We start from the raw sequence: 19,416 nt of genomic DNA, 5'->3' as shown, positions 1-19,416 counted from the left end.
TTCTGTATAAAGAAAAGCATGGAGCCAATAGTCAGTCCTAGCCATACACTGTGGTGTTCCCTACAAAGTAAAACATTCTCTGTATTTCTTGGGCATAGATAAATGCATCAGACTTGTCAAAGCAGTCTCCATCTTTTGGTAAATTTGCTTCATTCCTTTAGTTTTCCTGTGCTAAATCTGAAACTGCAGGGCTCAAATAAGGGGCTGAACAAAAGAAAAGAACATATCCTGTATGAAAACAATACTTATTTCATTTCAGGCTTGGAAATTAAATATATCAATGTAAGAAGATTTATCAAAAGTTGTTTTTTGTTTTTTGTTTTTTTGCTCAACAGTGGCTCAGACTTTACATCACTTAGCTTCAGTTTTAAGTGAAATCTGGGCACTTCCACAACTTCCTGCACTGACTCAACTAGCAGTTTAAAAGCTGATGATGATTCCATGGGTGCAAATCTATCTGGTAGATTTTCCCTGAAGGCCATTATGACATCTGCAGTTGCATATTTGGGAGATTATAATGCATATTTCTCAGGACACATTGCCTGGGGCTGAAGTTAGTTATACAAGCTCATCATTATCCTTGTACCTCATTTTCATCTAACAGGCATGTTTCCTGTTGGGTCTTGCTTAAACAAAGTCTAATTAGAGAGAAGGAGGATATCACAGTGATCAAGATGTTAATATTTGGATCAAGCATTGTGCATTAGCAATAACAAGCCTCTATAAGAATGTAAGATCCTTATAAAATTTATTTTTACAACTGTCAGGGGCACTTTGCATTTCACAAGTGTAATAAAGCAATGAGCAGGAGAATATGGTAATCATTAATGCTACATGCTGAACATCATCTCTGAAACAAAGTGCCCCAAAGGTACTATTATCCCATGACAGTCACTCTATGTGTTTCACTTAGTTGCTCAATGAATGCTTTATTTTTTGATCATCCTAAATCGTGGCACCATAAGCTCATAGAACCAATAGAGGAAAAGCACAAAAGAAAACAGGTTGTTAGGACATTGAACTTTTTGATCCAATTTGCTTAAGTTTAATTAATTGCACTGTTTTGACTTGAAACTTCATAGCAACATTTGATCCCTACAGGAGATATGGACCAGTGAAAGGCTGAAATCCATAATCAGCATAATGCAGAAAAATATAAAGGTCCTGACCCAGCTTTCATTTATGTCAGTGGAGGAAAAAAAAAAAGAAAAAGAAAAAAAAAAAAAGAAAAAAACACTTTTCTGAAGACTTTACAGCCTTCATTAACATTAGGGTGAGGCACAAGGTTATTATTGAAAGTACTAAATATCAGCTAATGCTTTAAAAAAACCAAACAAACAAAAACCAGAAGTGAATGAAAGTTTTGATTGCTCTTAAGCAGCACAGCTTTACCCATTCACCAGCATCTGAAAAAGGCTTACAATTTTATTTTGGCAACTTAAAGTTTCCATAGCTCAAAATCAGATGTGAACAGCTATTGTGAGTTCTTTAGTATTTTCTCCCTGCAGTACTGATAAATAACACAATGGACATCAGGTTCCAAAGCAAAATGCCAGAGTTGAATGAATCTTTCAGATTTAAAGGCAGAGGAGCTTCAGTTTATAGCATTCAATACTTCATTTTTTTATTTTATTTCAAAAATGACACCTTCAACTGTAGATTAAAATATTTGAATCAAGATGAAACTGTGCATTTCTATCCAGCCTGTGATGAGAGCTTATACACTAAATTTTTCCAAAGCAGAAGTTGATTACTAATATATTTATAGATTGAACTGAGAGGAGAAGGAATAAGATTCAACACTGATGACGCGTTCAATTAGAAATTCCATTATAATCTTAAAATGCAAGGCTTGCACCTTGCAATATTGCAATGTACTGGAATGGACTTCTGTATCAAATGAGTTGTTCAATTCACCTACAGCCTCAAAGCCTTTAGAAATCTGAAGTGCTCAGAGATGACTCTCTGACCTTTACTGTATCACAAATAGGTCTGATTCTCAAGATCCACATCCATTAAATGCTTGAATGAGCTCAGTATTTATTGTTCTTTCATCTCATTAAAACAGCTAAAAGGTTGGGAAAAGGCATAATGTAAAGAAAGGTCAAGTGGTAATCACGGTGTGAAATGCTGTTACATGTGTAAGTATAATAATTCTTTAGACTTTATGCTCCCTGGAGAGGAAGTTGTTCAAAACTATTCACCTAAAAAGGTTTATTTTCTGCTAAATATAGCTCAACAGCACTAAACGGGGGAATTAGACCGACCTTTTGCTCCTCTTTTTCTTTGACAATGGCCTTTTCTTGGCTCACTTTCTTAGTCTGAAACCCAATCTTAGGGATCAAAGATTCAGTGTCTTGATTTCTCAGTTGCAGTTCTGCCTCTTGTGAAGTTTGAACTTTAGATCTTCTATCTATAGGGAAAAAGATAATGCATTATTCAGGAGTCAGGATCATTAGCTATCATTCTTGAGAGATTCCAACAATATGTGCCCCAAGACACTGAAACTACAAACAAAATTCATGTACACTTCGTGGATCTCTATTAAAAGCATCACCATTTGTTTCTGTATGACAGTTCCATATTTTTAGCTCACAGAATTTGATGACTTTGAGAACTGCATAAGCATAGTCTAACTGCACCTACTGCACAGCTCCTTCAGATGCTCAAATGTCCATCTAGTTGCTGAAGCTGTGACCAGGTGTTTCAGCACAGAATGATAGACTGGTTTAGGCTGGAAGGGACCTTAGAAATCATCTAGTTTCAACCTCTCTGATGTTGGCAAGGACACCTTCTAGGAGGCCAGGTGTCCCAGAGCCCCACTGAACCTAGCATTGGATAAACATGTTACCTGAGTATCCTGTTTCAGTGCCTCACCTTCCTATAAGTAAGGAATTCCTTTCTTACATCTAATTCAAATATACCCTCTTTTAAATTAAAGACATTATTTCTTGTCCTTTCACTATATGTCCTGGTAAAAAGTTCCTCTCCAGCTTTCCTGCAGGTCCCCTTTAGTTACTAGAAGGTTGCTATAAAATCCCCATGGAACCTTCTCTTTTCTAGGCTGAACAACTGCAACTCTCTCAGCTCGTCTTCACAGGAGAGGTGCTCCAGCCTCTCACCTTTGTGGCTCTCCTCTTGACTCACTCCAACAGCTCCTTGTCCTTCTTGTGTTGGGGGTTTTGGAAGTGAATACAGTACTGCAGGTAGGGTCTCATAAGGGCAGAGTAGAGGAGGACAATCACCATCCTTACTTGACCAGTCATGCTTGTTTTGACACAGCCCAGGTTGACTTTCTGGACTAGAAGTTGGCTTTGTGTTGAATTTTTCATCATCCAGCACCTGCAATTTCTTTTTCCTCAATACAATCTCAATACAATCTGTGACCAATTTGTGCTAGGGATTGTCTCAACTCATGTGCACCTGGCCTTTCTGAACTTCATGAGGTCTGTATAGGCCCACCTCTCAAGGTCCTTCTGGATGGCATCCCTTCCCTCTAGCATGTTGACCACACCTCATAGCTGGCTGTTATCACCATCTTGCTGAGCGTGTACTCAGTCCCACTGTCCATGTCACCAACAAAGATGTTAAATTGTGTCTGACCCATTACTGACCCCTGAAAATCCCACTCTTTATTGATCTTCACCTGGACATTGAGCTATTGACTGCAGTGCTTGAGTATGACTATCCAACCACCCCAAGTGGTCCATCTGTCAGATTACCATTTGGTCATTGTCAGATAAGAATTCGAAGTATTTTAATCACTGCTTAAGATATGCTATTAAAAATAGACAGCAGTCATACTTTTCTGACTATTTTTGCAGGGCTTTAGATTGCAAAGTGGGAATGAACCAGTCAGCTCCCAGCGTTAAATTCATGTAGCAACACAAAGCTGCAGTGCTATGCAAGGACGTAAGTGGGCATTTATTTCATTTGCATTTTTCATTTTTTTTGGTAATAAAGAAATTCCTGGATTACATCTTGTTATGAACAGGTATGTGCATGTGGAGAAAGGCTGAAAGCAGCCTCCCCTTTCCTGACTAGTCACAAATGAGACAGCAGCACTGAGTGTGAGCTAAGTGGCACTGACCCCACAAGTAGAAGAGGACTGCTGATATAGAGGCTCCACCTGTCTTTGTTATCCTTCAGCTGGTCATGGGCCAAGCACCACATAGCTTCATCTTCTTGTGATTTGGCTTTTATGTGACACTTGCATCCCGCCACCATCCTCTTGCTGCATGGCAAAAGCCCTGAAACTGCAAATGGAGTTCTGAGTGAGTGGCTGAACATACTCAAGGAACAAGAACAAAATGAAAGACAAGAGCAAAGAAAGGTCTCAAAAGTGACAGAAGAAGATGCTAAGAATGGTTCAATAGTAACAATATTCTTCCAAGTCCACCTAAAATGTAATTCTGTCAGCATGTAAAAGACACTGAACCTAAATAAGTCTCCTCCAACTTTTTTTATTTTTTTTTTGCATATAAATTAGTTAATTCTGTGCTGACATTCGTAACACCTTCATCCCCATTGGAGCGAAGTTCTTACAGCACCTTTCTTTTTAATAAATACTGAAATCCAAAAGCAGAGATGATGTCAATCACAACTTATACAGAATTAATAAAGTTAGTCATGGCTAGACCAGATAATCTTAGTGATCTTTCCAACATCAACTATTCCATAATTCTGTATACACTACATGAATTTTCTATGCCACCTCTGGAAATCCCGCTTAAAAATATATCCTTATGGAAATACAGCAGCTACCCTAAAACCTCTGATCTCCACATACTTCAAATATTGCCAGATTCCCAGTGATTTTATTTATTTATTTTTTTAATGCTATTGACTTTGGATCACACAGAACTGGACTGGGCATTCTTCCCTTCCATTGATGCTATCCGTTACCCTTCAGCATGCCCACAGCTCAGACCAAAAGGGCCTCAGGGCAGCCCAATATGAACAGAGGGGAAAACAGGTTGCTAACTTTGCCTGCTACAGGCTGATTGTTTCCTTAAATTTTTGAAAATGGAGCTTTAAGAGTATACTTCCCTGGGATAAAGGAACACTCTAAATCCATTTTTCTTCATTTTAAAGGATTCTATCTACCGAGACTACTAAAATAGATCCATATGCAGGTCTAAGCGAGGATACTGTGTGCTAAATTAACAGGGAAATACTAGGAAAGCCTATTTAACTCCATCACTGCAACCAAGTTCCATTTTGTCCTCTGTGACTTCTAGCATACTTAACTTTATAATTTGTGGAGTCACATCTCCTTCATTTTAATGATTATTTATTGCATTCTGTACAAGACTAACCCAGTTCAATTAATCAAGGGAAGCCTAAAAATCAATTAATATGAATTAAATGAGCTACACCAACTCTTAGGAAAGTCACACGTAATTTACCAAAGCATTGTCAATAATGCTTAAAGAACTTTGGGAAAATCGCTCACGAGTGGTTGTTGATGCAGCTAAATGTTTTAAGCCTACATCATTAATATTACAATCAGGCCAATGCAGAAAGGCTTGCCATTTTTCTCAGTGAGAAACCTCATTATTTTCTTCTGACTTTAAAAATCTAGTTTAAAAGAATACGCATTTCACCTGCAATTACGACAACAGAAATTAATGCAAGGACTAAACAAAGAATGATTTACACTTCGGGAAAGCAGAAACAAATCGCTTTACAAATAATAACAATTAAAAAAATACATTAGTTGAAGCAAAGCTAGCAGAAATCCAACTTATACTACATGCACTTGCAAAAAAACCGACATGCTTCTAATAGCAAGGCTGGTCAGCAGGAATGGGCATGTGATACAGATTTGAGCAGCACTTGGCTTCACACTGACATCCCATACAGCCTTTTCCTCCTTTCCCATTGTGTGCAACACATGCACCCTGCCGTACAGATCTTCCTATGCTCGGATAACCTTCTCACACATGATCCTTATGAGAGGTCTCTACTCAGCAGCCCTGGAAAGCCCTCTAACAACAATTTCATTTGTAAATCAGCGAGGAAAGAAGTGGGTTCCGGTAGAGCTGGAAGTGGCCCGAGACAACTTGTCTCAATGGGGCAAAATAACTACTGTTACCGAGCTTAACAAAATGGCACAGCATGGGAGACACGCCGAGCCAGAGAGCAGCTGGTTGTAATTCATGCTGTTTTTCAGAAAACACTAATCGTTCCCGAGCAGACCTCTTTGATGATTGGTCTTCCCTGCATTTCCAATTTGTCACTTTCTCTTATGATAAGGTCAGCAGTGACAGCACTTCCTGACATTAACAGCTGTGGCTTTTAAAAGGGTCATTGTGGAACTACTAATTGCAGTAATTTCATTAGCATAAATTATTTATTCTGCCATTCATTTATCTCCTTTTTTTTTTTTTAATTTTTTTATTTTTTTTTAAATGCTACATTGTATTTTTCAATATATGCCTATTCAGGGTTTTAGGCAATGGAAAATAGTCCTGCTAATTTAGCCTTATTACAAATAAAATAAAATAAAATAAAATAAAATAAAACAAAAATGAGTTGATACAGCAACAAAATCTGATTTAACTGCCATTCACTAGAAAGCATAAAGTAGCTTGAAACCAGTAGTGAAGAACAGGTTGTCACCATTCAGATTCAATAGTTCCAAAGATGAGTGAACAATAAGCCTACATTAAATGTGAAAGAACATATTGGGCAATGCCATTTGTTTGTATGCAGTCTCTCTATTTCAGACCTTGGCTGACTGACATTAAGCAGCCAAAAGCAAGCACTGCCTGCTATGAGGAGAACTTTGGCAGGAGCTTTGCCTGCGTCCTCCCTGTTACCTTTCATTGAGGTGTAAATCCATTCTAACCAAACTGTTAAGTCAAGCAAGACCAGGTGCATCGCAACTTGAATATATGGGGGGAGCATAAAAGGCAAGAGGAGAAGGTAAAAAGTTATTTGTGGCTTCTTTTCCATATCATAGTTGTAAAATACTTTGGAGAATTATTAGCTAAAAGCATAATTAATTTATCCTCGGTATGCTTACTTGATGTTTAGTGTTGTGTCTTGAAGGAGCAGCATAAAAGACAGCAGTAGCAAAATAAATACAAAAGGCACATATCACAGGCATACTTTGAGTTATTTTAAAAGAGAGAGATTAATTAATTTGATTTCCTTATCCTGTGCTCTGGTGATGCATGAAACCAGATGAAAGTAAGAGAGATTTTTTTGCCACTGAAGGTAGACAGACATGATTATAAAATAAATTTAAACTAGTTTAAAATATTTTAGATGATGTTTTATACCAAGTGAGCTACAAAGGCATTCTTGGATGTTGATTCAGCTCAGAATACAGATTTTGGTATTGCTGCATGGTGTTCTTTGCCTGTGATCTTTGGGTATCCAAGTTCAGCAATTTGAGTATTGTGACAGAAGAGGGCTCTTTTCCTCTTTTTTTCTTCCTTTTTCTTCATGCCAAGGTGACATCCAGTCAAAGGCATCCAAACCAATTACATTCCTGATACTCTGTTTCCCTCTATGTCTAGACTCACTGCCCCTCTTGCCCTTCACCCCCACAATGGCCGGGCATAAGTGGGGATTTCTGTGGGAAGAGGAAATTCCACGCAGTGCAGGTGGGATGCTCACACCATCCTTCATAGCACACACTGGCACTGCAGCTCACCTTCCTCCTCCCCTCAGATGAACTGCACCCTACAGAAAAGCACCTGGAGCTGGCTTCAAAATAGATACAGAACTCAAATCTTCCACCCTGGCCCTCAATCACCCTGATTTTTCCCTGGATTTCCTTTAGCATTTAAACTCAGAAATTTTCCATGCCCTGTTCTCCATCATGTTTGTGTAAGAGGTTACAGAAATTAAAAGTAACATGTAACAAGCAGTAACATTCAGTATGCTTCCTAAATAGTGAAACAGGAAAGCTAAAAGCTAATTATGACAAAATAATTGAATTACAGATCTTTCACTGCTCTTCACAATGCCAGCACAGTTGCACTATATGTCAGAACTCCAAACACCATTCCTACTTTTCTAGTTCAGTTTTGATTCTCTTCTCTTACAACACCGTCAAAGTTTCTTACGTTTCCACACCTTTCTACACTACGTCTCTGCTCTGGGTTCACTTTTCTTCTCACTTCCCAACCCATCCTGTCTCCTCCTCAGATTTTTCATTTGCTGTCTGTTGCTTAACTCAGGCGCTGCCCAGCCTGTGCTGATGCTGCATGAACTTTCATTTACAAGCAATAAAGTGTTGTGTTCTTTGCAATCTGCCTTCTCCCCCCCCCCACACCTCTCACACTTGTTGGGAACTCAAAAGATATTCACTTGGAGCAGTCAGCACCAGTGTGCAAAATGCAATCATAAATACAGAGATCAGAGAATTCATAGGATTACCGAATCATAGAATTATTTGAGTTGGAAGGAACCATTAAAGGCCATCTAGTGTAACTCACCTGCAACAAACAGGGACACCTACAGTCAGATCAGGCTGCTCAGAGCCCAGTCTGGCATGACCATCTCCAGGGATGGGGAATCCACCACTGGCTGCTCTGGGCAACCTCTTTCAGTGTCTAAGATTTAGCAACTCTTCTAAACAGTTAAAAGATAATTACACAGGAATACAGTCCTTAAAGTAAGCGATAACTCCCATTTGAAAAGCCTAAATCTGCTGACCAGATGTACTTTCAAAAGAGCAAGATATATTTAAGGATCTGATTAAAAAAGAACTTAAAACAGATGTGTATTCTCTTCATCTCTGCATAGCCCTGTTAGTTTCTTTAAAAATAAATGGCAATGTGTAGGTTGGTAACACGTTGGAAAAGCACAAGACCACCCCCAAATATCCCACCAGACGTAACTTTCCCGATTGCACCGTGAGCTGCTGGAATAACGCAGGCGGTGCTGCAGGAATAGAGCGTCGAGGCTCAGCACTTCCCAGTCTGCCCTATAGGGGGCAGCATCACGCCGCGAGCAGGCGGCTATGGGCAGCCGGAGCACTCGCCCGCCCGGAGCTCTCTTGGCTCTAACCTCCCAACCTGACCAGAACAAGAGAGCAAATAATTATCCAGGTAACGAAGTTCTAAACGCATTTGTCACGTCACACGGGAGGTTTTCCACTTACAGCTTTTGTTTAGTCAGCCTGGAGTGCGTACTGCAGCCTACCTGCAGTGTAAGTGAATACATCCAACTGTGTTGAGTAGGACAAAATGAATTTGGTACCTTACAGTATTCCTAAACAGCCCAGGATAAAAGGATTTTGTAAAGACACTGGTTCTGTGAGCTACAGCACACTTCCCTTTTTCTGATCCCTTCCCTGACTGCACTATACTGACCTCCCTAAACTAGAATCACAGAATCATTAAGTCTGGAGAAGACTACTAAGATCATCAGTTCAACCAGAGCAACCACTCCTCCAAAGGAACTGGGCTGTGGCACACTCATAGAGTGCAGCTTCTAGCAGAGGGGAGCTTGAAAAGTATTGAGAGCAAGTATGCAAGAAAGACTGAAAAAGAACATTGTTCCATTTTCAACTTATTCAGTTATCAGTCTTTCACATAGCTCTGTGGCTTCCTTACAGGGCTAACAAGCTGGAGGCTCTGTACTGATCTCCCCCCCGGCTCCCCCAGTGAGCCTTCCACTGCCCAGCATGGGGCCATCTTGTAGCTGCAGAGGGAGTCTATCAATAACACACAGTTAGTGATGCTGGGAACTTTCCAGCCCAGGCTCCCAGCATGAGTCCACTGGACAGAAACAGAAAATATATGCAGGGAGGGAAGAAGGGGGAACTATACAGTGATGGAGACCAGGAAAGAAAGGTGTGCAGTGAACCATGACCCCATACCAGGGTGAGCCAGCTTGCAGCTGAGACTCCAAACCAATTTGGCAGCTATGAAACTTAGTCAGCTAGAATGGTACCTTGGGCAAATAGGTTTTACTCACTTTCCACTGTACATACGCCACACACTCACCACTTCTGCCCCCTTTCTCCACATGACTAGCGGTTTTCTCACTGATAACTGTAAGAAAGCAGCTGCACAGAAATGAAGCACACATTCACCTAGTCCCTGTGACATCAAACCAGCTCTTGGGTTTCTAAATCTATTCAAGCCACTTCCAGCCATTTTAAGATGCACTGCAACTCTGTTAAAAGAACGTAAATGAAATGAATTTTGCATCTTTGTTTCTACATGAATATTTAGAGGCAATTTTTAACAGAAGGGCAAAGTCCAAACCAGGCTAAAATAGTCAAAGGAAAATAAGACTGTATTTGGCCACTAATATTACCAGGACCAACCAAAGCAACTCACATTTCGAAAGGAAGAATTACTCCATCTCCCTGTTGATATCCATGAACTTACTTATTGCAATTAAAGCATGTTTTGGCCTTGGTGTTTGCTTTTGTTCAATAAGCAAAATGAGAGACATAAGGATCTTAAGACAGGACTGGACTCTTTCCTATAAAATTCTAATTAGATGAGGTGTTTTTTTTGCCTTACAAGACTTATCATAGAATGACTTGGATTATAAAGGGACCTTAAAGATCATGTTCTTGCAGTCTGTCATGGGCAGAGATGCCAGAAACTAAACCAAGCACTAGAGAAGATCATCTAGGGCAGAGCAAAAGGGGAACAGTCATCTCCCTCTCCCTGTTGACTACCCTTCTTTTGGTTCAGCCCAAGATACAGTTGGCCTTCTGGGTTGTAAGGCCACACTTTTGGCTTGTGCCTGTCTTTTAATCCACCAGAATTCCCACATCCTCCTTGGCAGGACTGAGATCAGAATCAATCATTAAATGTCCTTTGGTCACAGCCACTGGTCAGTCTGTATCACACAAAAAACTTTTTCTTCATGGCTGTGCAAACTGAATGGGATTTTGAGGTTATTGGAAGCTTCAGATCAATTGCACCATTTTCAGAAGGCTCTGATAAGGCCAGTTGTAACAGCAAGAAAAACAGAAGCAGTCCATTTATCTTGGGATCTGTGGTGCAAACAGAAGAGAGGAAAGGTAGAAGGGAGGAACAATGATAGATGAGAGAGAGAGAGAAAGTTGGAAAGGGGTGTGAAGAAGCAAGAAAGATAAACAAATAATCATTTTCCAAGTTCTGACAGACACCAAGAGAAAACATTGCAGACTAAAATATTAAGTGGGGCATAAAATAGAGAAGAATTCATTGAAATCTTTCCTGGTTGGTGAACCATAAGTATATAATAAATTAGAGTCCCCAAGTCTGTGCTTTAGGCTGCTCTGTGTGTTAACTGCATGTTCCACTTTTTATTTAGTCCATTTTCTTCTTTACATTTCTATTTGGAGGTTATTCAATAGTACCTATTCCATTTCCAGTATGCTTATCAGCTTCCCATAGCTTTTCACAATATGTTTTTAATCTGTCTTGTAGAACAGGATGTGGATGACTATTTCTTGTTAAAACAGTGTTTTGAATTGCTGTAGTAATTCTGGTCCCTCAGCTGATATATTTTACTATGAAACAGCTTAAAATACCTCTCTAAATCTTCTACAGATCTTCTAACTACAGGTTATTTGCACACTGCCTAGAAAGTACCTGAGAACAAGTCAGAAATAGAAACCAATGACTTTAAATCATTTGTAACCTTTGACTCTTGCAAGAATTACAAGCAGCAGTACACGTTCTCACTCCTGAAAGAAGAATGTCCAACACCGTCTTCGAGTGCCAGCAGAAGTGTATCCACTGGTCTATGTCCGTGCAAAAAGACAATGTAGTCCAGCTTGTACAGGAACAGCACAAAGACCTGTTGATCAGTAAGGTGGCCTATTGTACAGAGAAAACTTCGTCTGCTTTGAATGCATTCAAGAAAATAAGGCAAGTGGCAGAAATAGCCATGTAGAAATCTATTGCAGCAAAATGATTAACACTGTGCTAAAACTATAGAAAGACCATAGAACGATCTTGGAATTTACAGCAAGATCTTGTCATGGTGGTGAGAAAGAAGGACAAATAAGGAAACAGTAATCAAAAAGATTCAAGCATAAACAGTCTCCATTCCAAATGTCTGAACTAGAGAAGTAACATAAATGAAGAATATGTTGCAGGTGTTTCAGGATTGTCAAACACTCTGGACACTTCTCAGATGTTTCTTCTCTTTCACACCATACATTCTTCAACTGGATATTCTCCCTCTGATTCACATCACCTTGCTTTCTGGTAAAGTTCTAAAGTTATATTATCAGATACATAGCAAAAAAAAAAAAAAGTTGATGTTTGGGCACTTCATTTTCTCCTCTTCTCCCTCTAGCAGCCACGTCCTTACATCAACATACTGCCCTTGATATGGTAGCAACAGTAACAGGGAGCCTAGAGATATCTGACATACCTTTAGTGTGCTTCTTACGAGTGTTCTTGCTACAGCAGTGGCACACACCTTCCAGCCTGCAAACTATACATAGTCCTGCTGGAAGCTCCACCTTTTCCATGTTCCTACACAGCTCATATTGGTCATATTTGGACTTAACACTCTAAGCAAGGAAATGGAAGAAGTGTCCAAATCAAAGTCTTGCACCATTTGCCAAACAGAAATCAGTATTTTTGTCTTGTACCCCCAGTATTATATTATCCTTAGTGATTAATAAACAATTATTTGTATGGAATGATTCAAGCCCTATGTACATCAGTCTTGTGCTGAGCTTCAAAACAGAAGTTATCTTCTCTAACATTATTTGGTGGTAGTGACTTAAAAGATCCAGTATCCATGAGGACCTACATAAGGTTACATAAACTGAATATCCCTGAAAGGTAATATTGACATCTTGAGATTGTTCACTTTTTACTTTCTCCTAGAATCTAAATGCTAGACTTACAAATCATACCCTGAATCCATCTATTTTCCCCTTGCTTTCAGCCACTTTTCCAAAAACTTTCGGACTTTTTTTTTAAGGACTACATTATAGTAATGTGTTCTAATCTTCATTCTAATCTCATGCTTGTTCAGCACAGTACTAGTAGAACTCATATGGATTTCCACAGGACACAAAAGCTCTTGACACTTATCTTCTGTAACAGATTAGTAAGGAACAGAGTGTGAACAGACTGATGACTGAAGGCAGGCAGGAAAGAAACAGATGAAGCATCTAGCAAAAGCTGGTAAACATAATAAGCAAATAATTTTCATGCAAGCAACCAAGATATAAACAGTGAGCGTATTTCCTACAGTAATATAAAGTTCCCTCAGATAAATCCACTGCTTTATTTCAAAGAAACACAGATTTCATGAGCAGAGAAAGGGAAAAGCTAAGTCAAGTGGATGCCTGTCATGTCACACCACAGGTCCTCAGGATTGTGAAACAGGCTTCAAATACACTAACATAGATGGGGCCCTATATTACACAGAAAAGATGGCTGACATTCAAATTAAAAAAGATAAAATAAAATAAAATCCTTGGAGCTTTCCACAGAGTAACAGAAACTCCATAAGAGCCTGACAACAACAGAAGAATCTAGATTTTGTGCTACAGAACTTATGAATCATGGGACATTCTTCACTGTCTAATAACTGAGACTTCATTTGGTGGGGGAGAAGTATTTGTGTGTCCTGATCTACATGTCTCCTTGGTGGCACTGATTGATGATTTCAAATGCTAGTCAAGAGGTGCACTTGGTAAGTGATAGATAATACTACCTCCTGTACACTTGTATCCTCCTGAATCAAAACCAATCTATTCTGGGCTAATATTAACCAAATACTGAATCAGAAGTTCTCTAGCTGGGATTAAGGCATTCAAGCTGAAAGGCATGTGCATTTATTCTCTTGAAGAAATAACTGTGACAACTGGTCAACAGCCCTGCTGTGATGGGGCTGCACAATTTACAAAACAGAGCACAAGAAAAGGTTAACACGTGTTGACAAAAGAGAACTTGGAAATGGATATAATTATTTCAAATAAAACTATTAGTAATGACGTAGATGATACGGCCTGTGGAGATGCAGGGCACCTGCCTAATGGTGTCAGTTCTGACTGAAACATGAAACTGCTGGACTGCTGAGTCCCTTGGAAAATGGAGAGGTAACTAAACACTGACAGGACTACGCAAGGAAAAGAAGGTTATAAGGATGTGATGGCTAAAGTATTTCAGCTCAGTTTGCTTACTGGAAAGGCAATGGAAAAAGGCATTCTTCAAAAACAAAACAAAACAAAACAAACCAGCAGTAGATTTAATTGTTATTGCTGGGACTTCACAACAGATATCATCTAGGGACTGTAAACTTACAAATGTGAGGAAAAAAGACAATAAGGAAATGTGTTCAAGAAATGGGAAAAAGCATTTGTAGTAGGGACTGGCAGTTTGTGAAGAACACTGGCTACACATGGACTGAGCAGCGACACTGTTCAGAAGAGAAGCCATATGTCTTTGTAATGCATAATAATGTGTAAGAGCACTAGGAACCAAGATGAGCTATTAAGACACAAAGAACTAAGAAAAAAGGCAAGGACAAAAAGATGGAAAGAATGCCTTTGTCAGGGAATTTACACCTAATAAGCATACAGTACTGTACAGTAGACTGTACAGGAAGGCATCCAGATGGGTTTTGAATATCTCCAGAGAAGGAGACTCCACAGCCTCTCTGGGCAGCCTGTTTAATCATAGTATCATCATAGTATCGTGCGAGTTGGAAGGGACCTTAGAGATCATCGAGTCCAACTCCTGGGATTCAAGCCCTCTTTGTAGCAGAGCGGCACTTCTACCCCTTGTGCCACAGGGGGGATTCAAACCCCGGGCCTCCAGTGTTGCAAGCGGCAATTCTACCGCTGCGCCACCGGGGCACACATGCACTGTCCAGTCTCAAAATAAACACATTTTCCCTCATGCCCATACTGAACTTCCTAAGTTCCAGTTTGTGCCCATTGGCCCTTGTAATCTGACTGAGCACCCTTGAAAAGAGCTTGGCCCTATCAATTTGACTCCTATTCCTTAGTTTTTTGTAAGCACTGATAAGATGAAGGGTGAGTAAAATGGAAATGTGGCATAGCATAAAATCCTGACTTTTTAAAATGAAATGGTTAAATGAGACCATATTACTTCACTAAGCTTCAGCACACTGAATCTGTCTACATCCTTTCTTTTGTTCTTTTTCACATTTCATTAGTCTTTCCTGCTTCAGATTTAGGGAAAGTAGAAGGTAGGATGTGTTTGACACTAACTAAAAGTCCATAGAGGTATCTGACAGTTTGTTAACTCATGAAATGTTATATCTTCTTTAGTACTATAGCATCTCTGCTTTGCTTCCCTACATCATCAATAGATATTTCTTTCCTGTTATTGTCTCTAGAAGCACTAATTCGCACAGTGGGAAACTGGCGAAATTGTTGCAAGGTAAAAGGTGAAGGTGTTTGAAAGCTGGTTTTCAAAAAGTCCTTAAAAGGAAGAAAAAAACAGAAAGAAAAAAGTGTAGGAGGAATAAGGAAAACATAAAGGGAAAACAGAAAGAAATGAGGAATAAGAGCTTGAAGAAATGTTAGACACTGTCTTGTCTTAAAAAATGTACACAGGTGCAACAGCCATGAAACAGTGACAAATAGCACAGACTATAAAGAGATATACTGAAGGTAAGCACTGTCATTTATCATGTCACTGAAGTCCAGAAAAGTAAAATCAATACAGAATATGTAACGCTAAACCCTGTTCAAGGCTCCATTGGACTTCGTTTTACAGAGGAAATCTGTGGAGGGTCTGAGTGCAATCAACAAGTGTACAATTAGCAGAGAGGTGTGGTTAGGCTGGTATTTTACAGGTCACATAACTAGAAGGATGATCACAGTGGAAAGGGATAATCAAAAAGAAATGAAAGTGCTCAACCATATCCTAGGTTCACAGAAAAACTCCAAGAGGAGAAGCCTCCAGAAAGATACCCTTCCCTAGTGGCAGTCAGCCCTGAAATGAGGTCTAGAAGAGGTGCAGCCAGGCTCAACCCCTTCCGGTCACACAACTGAATTGTCTTCACCTGTACTCCCACTGCTGACTCAGTGCTTGCTTCAGGTGATCAATCAGTGGTTCAGGCTGTGACTCAACAGTTCCCACACAGTCTGAAATGATGGCAACAGAATTACAGATAAGGGTATATCAGCAAAACTGAAGCAGAAAAGAGGAAAAGATGAGAGGAAAAAATGAGAAACTGGTATGCTATAATGTTTTTAACCTTGTGAAAACCACTATAACCTCACAAAGTTCAATAAGAATTACAATGTCTGTCACCTGCAGAAGAACAAATCTATGCTCCAGGCCATTCTGGGGGCTGCCAGCTGGAATCAAATCTGCAGAAGACCTGGGAGTCCTGGTGTATAATCGTTTGAATATGAGCCAGCAATGTGCCTTCACAACAAAGAAAGTAAATTCTGAGTTGTATTAGACAAAGTGTTGTGAGTAGGCAGAGGTAGGTGGTCCTTCACTTCTGCTCAGCACTATGTATGGTGAAGCCATTCTACCTGAAGTGCCATGTTCAGTTCTGAGCTGATCAGTGCAAGACAGGCAAAGGCATACTAAAGTGAGTCCAGCAAATCTTCATGAAGATGACAAAGGGACTGAAGCACCCCTCCTACAAAGTGATGCTGAGACCTGCGACTCTTTTGGGAGAGGTGTGCCAACATATGAAGGGTTGTGAGATGACTGTGATATATCCTTTCAATGAACTCACTACTGCCTCTCCTCCCCAAGGCGTACCTTACTTTTAACAACTACTGCCCTCTACCAAAGAAGAACCTCCATCAGCTTTCTGTGGTGTCCATCAAGCCCAGGACGGGGACTTTTCTTCGAACTCCTGCAAGTTTGCCCTCCATGTCTTCATCAATGAACAGATCAGGAAGATCTTCTGAGAAAAGATGAGAGGGCAGTTAGGAGAAGCCTTGTAAAGTACACTTTGAGAAAAAAAAATAAAATAAAAAATCTATATAGTTTTTAGCATGATGAAGATTTGGCACATAACTAGAGATTTGTTCTGATCGTCGATCGAGTAACAAAACAGTATCCCTCTTGTTCCCTACACATTTTAGCTTACTTAAAGTGAACAATTTTTTAATTTAATTTTTTTTTTTTAAGGGAGAAGAAACAATATTGTTTTAAAAAGGCAAACATATTGGCCAATAGGTAATTCACACGCATATGATAAATCCCACAGAATAGCAGTTCTTCTCTTCCCTGCATTTCCCAAATGTTTTGTCAAGTTACAAATATAAATAATATTTAAAAACAAACAAACAAACAAAAAAAACACATTCAAGGTGCTCTCCAGCTGCATAGCATGGTATTCATCCTGATTTTCTGTTTTTTCTTCTCCCCCTCACCCTCCTTTCTTTTTCTCTCTCCTTTCTCCAGATCCCCACAACTGGAATCCAGATCCTCATATTTTCAAAAGATGGATGCAACCACATTATTCTCTGTTACGTCTGTAAAGTCACAAGGAAAATGCTTTATGTCAGTGAAATCATATCAAAGAGAACATATTAAGTGAAAGAGATTCTTATCTCCACCAAATCAATGCACTCATGCGTGATAAGCCTTAGCAATTTGTCTCCTCTGTGTTTTGTTAAGCAAGTTAGACTCAGCGCTCAAGCTGGCTGGGTTGATTTGGCTTCTCTAAAGACTTCCCCTACAAATACCTGAAAGAGAAATAATCTCTTTAAAGTTCACTGAAACCACAGATCATTTGTCATTGGAGAAGATCTTTCAAGAAATGTGTTGGTCTAATCACCTGATGCCAACAAGTCATTAATCAGCATAAGAAAGCGTTCGTCTGGAACTTGGGCATCTGTCAGCAAAAACACTGTGGGCATGTTCTTGGCACCAGTCTTGATGCACAAACTGGCAACATCTACCTGAACGGAAAGGAGGCAATCATTCATATTCTGTTAAAATGTTGATATGGAGAAAGTGTGAAATGTGCATTAGTGAATGGCAACATGCTGCTGACTTCTTATATTTTTCGATTTGTTTATATATTGCTAATTTGCTTCATAACATTTAAAGGGAAAGATAGCTTGCCTCTGTTTTCTGTATTTAATGATGAGCATTGAGGTTTAGGCATGACCAAGTGGAGAGGATGAAAATAGATCCTGTGTGAGGGCTGAATTAAACTCTATGATCTCCAGAGTTCCTTCCAATCCCTGTGATTCTGTGATTCTACAATGAATGAAGTCTCCATGAGTGTATTAAAAGTTGGATATTGAAGCTCTACTGCCTTAAAAATCTACTTTGTTAGTTCTGAAATTGTTTGGTTTGTTTGTTTTTTAAATAAGAATACTATCCTAAGTAAATTAACATAAAGACTGAGCAGTATGCTGCTACTATTGCTATCAAAATTCGTAGATGGACCAGGCACACAAAACCATTATGCTAGCAGCTGAATAAACGTGGAATGTTTTCTGGCATTGAGTTTCAGGGAAAAAAAGAAAAAAAACAACTGTTGTGCTGGAGTGTGATTACACTTGAAATACGGACTAAGGTTAGTGCTGGATGATATGAATGAATTGCCACATGACCAAGCAGAAAACAAACTCTCAGCTTTGTTAGCAGAGAAATGGAAAATTTCCACTCAGCAACAACATGAGGGGAATGACCACTTGTGCCTATGCTTTGCATTGAATCTTATTTGTCCTGAAAAGGAGAGTGCCAAAAGTGAGAGACTATGTAAGACTCTGAATAAATCTCCAGTTTTTCAGAGCAGAAAGTTATGTTTCAGGCTGTACACATTGTTGTGGCTTAATCACAGCTGCTGGATAACAAGCAGTTTTGAGGACTGCCTTTAACCTAATTTGGACATGTTAATATGCTCCTTATTCTGTTTGAGTTCTAGAAGCATTGCTCTTTGCACACACAAAATGAAGAAAATATTTTGCTCCTTCTACGTTTACTTACAAGGCTCAGCCTTACAAAGTGAGAAAGTCTGTAAGCTGGACAGAGCACCTCATTCAACTACCTTCTTTATCTATGCATACAAGTGGTTTCATTGGGTAAGTGAGTAATATGCAGCAAGGGCAAAATTTTTCCCTGTGCTCACCCATAACAATTTTATTCCACTAAGTGAAAACATGTGCAATGACATGCAGCAACTGGGAGCAGATCACTAACTTTAAATATCAGAATTTCAAATACATCTAGGTAGTGTATGAAGTATCTGCCTTGGAGAAAATGAAGAAACTATCAAATTTCTGTGAAGCATACGGATGGCACAATATTTTTGACCAGACTTTTTTCAGAGAAAAAGAAAATACGAGGTACATCTGAAAATCCCATGAATCACAGGGGTTATTACTGGAAACTATACTGCCTCATCTGCAATTTTATCAACTCTTTGTAGCAACAAAACATTACATTACTGAGGTATTTAAAACTCAGACTTGAATAATATCTATTAATTATTGAATAATATCTATTAGTTCCTGACTTCCAC

This window comes from Excalfactoria chinensis, chromosome 2, assembly GCF_039878825.1.
Source record: "Excalfactoria chinensis isolate bCotChi1 chromosome 2, bCotChi1.hap2, whole genome shotgun sequence".
Classification (NCBI taxonomy): Eukaryota; Metazoa; Chordata; class Aves; order Galliformes; family Phasianidae; genus Excalfactoria; species Excalfactoria chinensis.
This window is presented reverse-complemented; position numbering follows the sequence as displayed.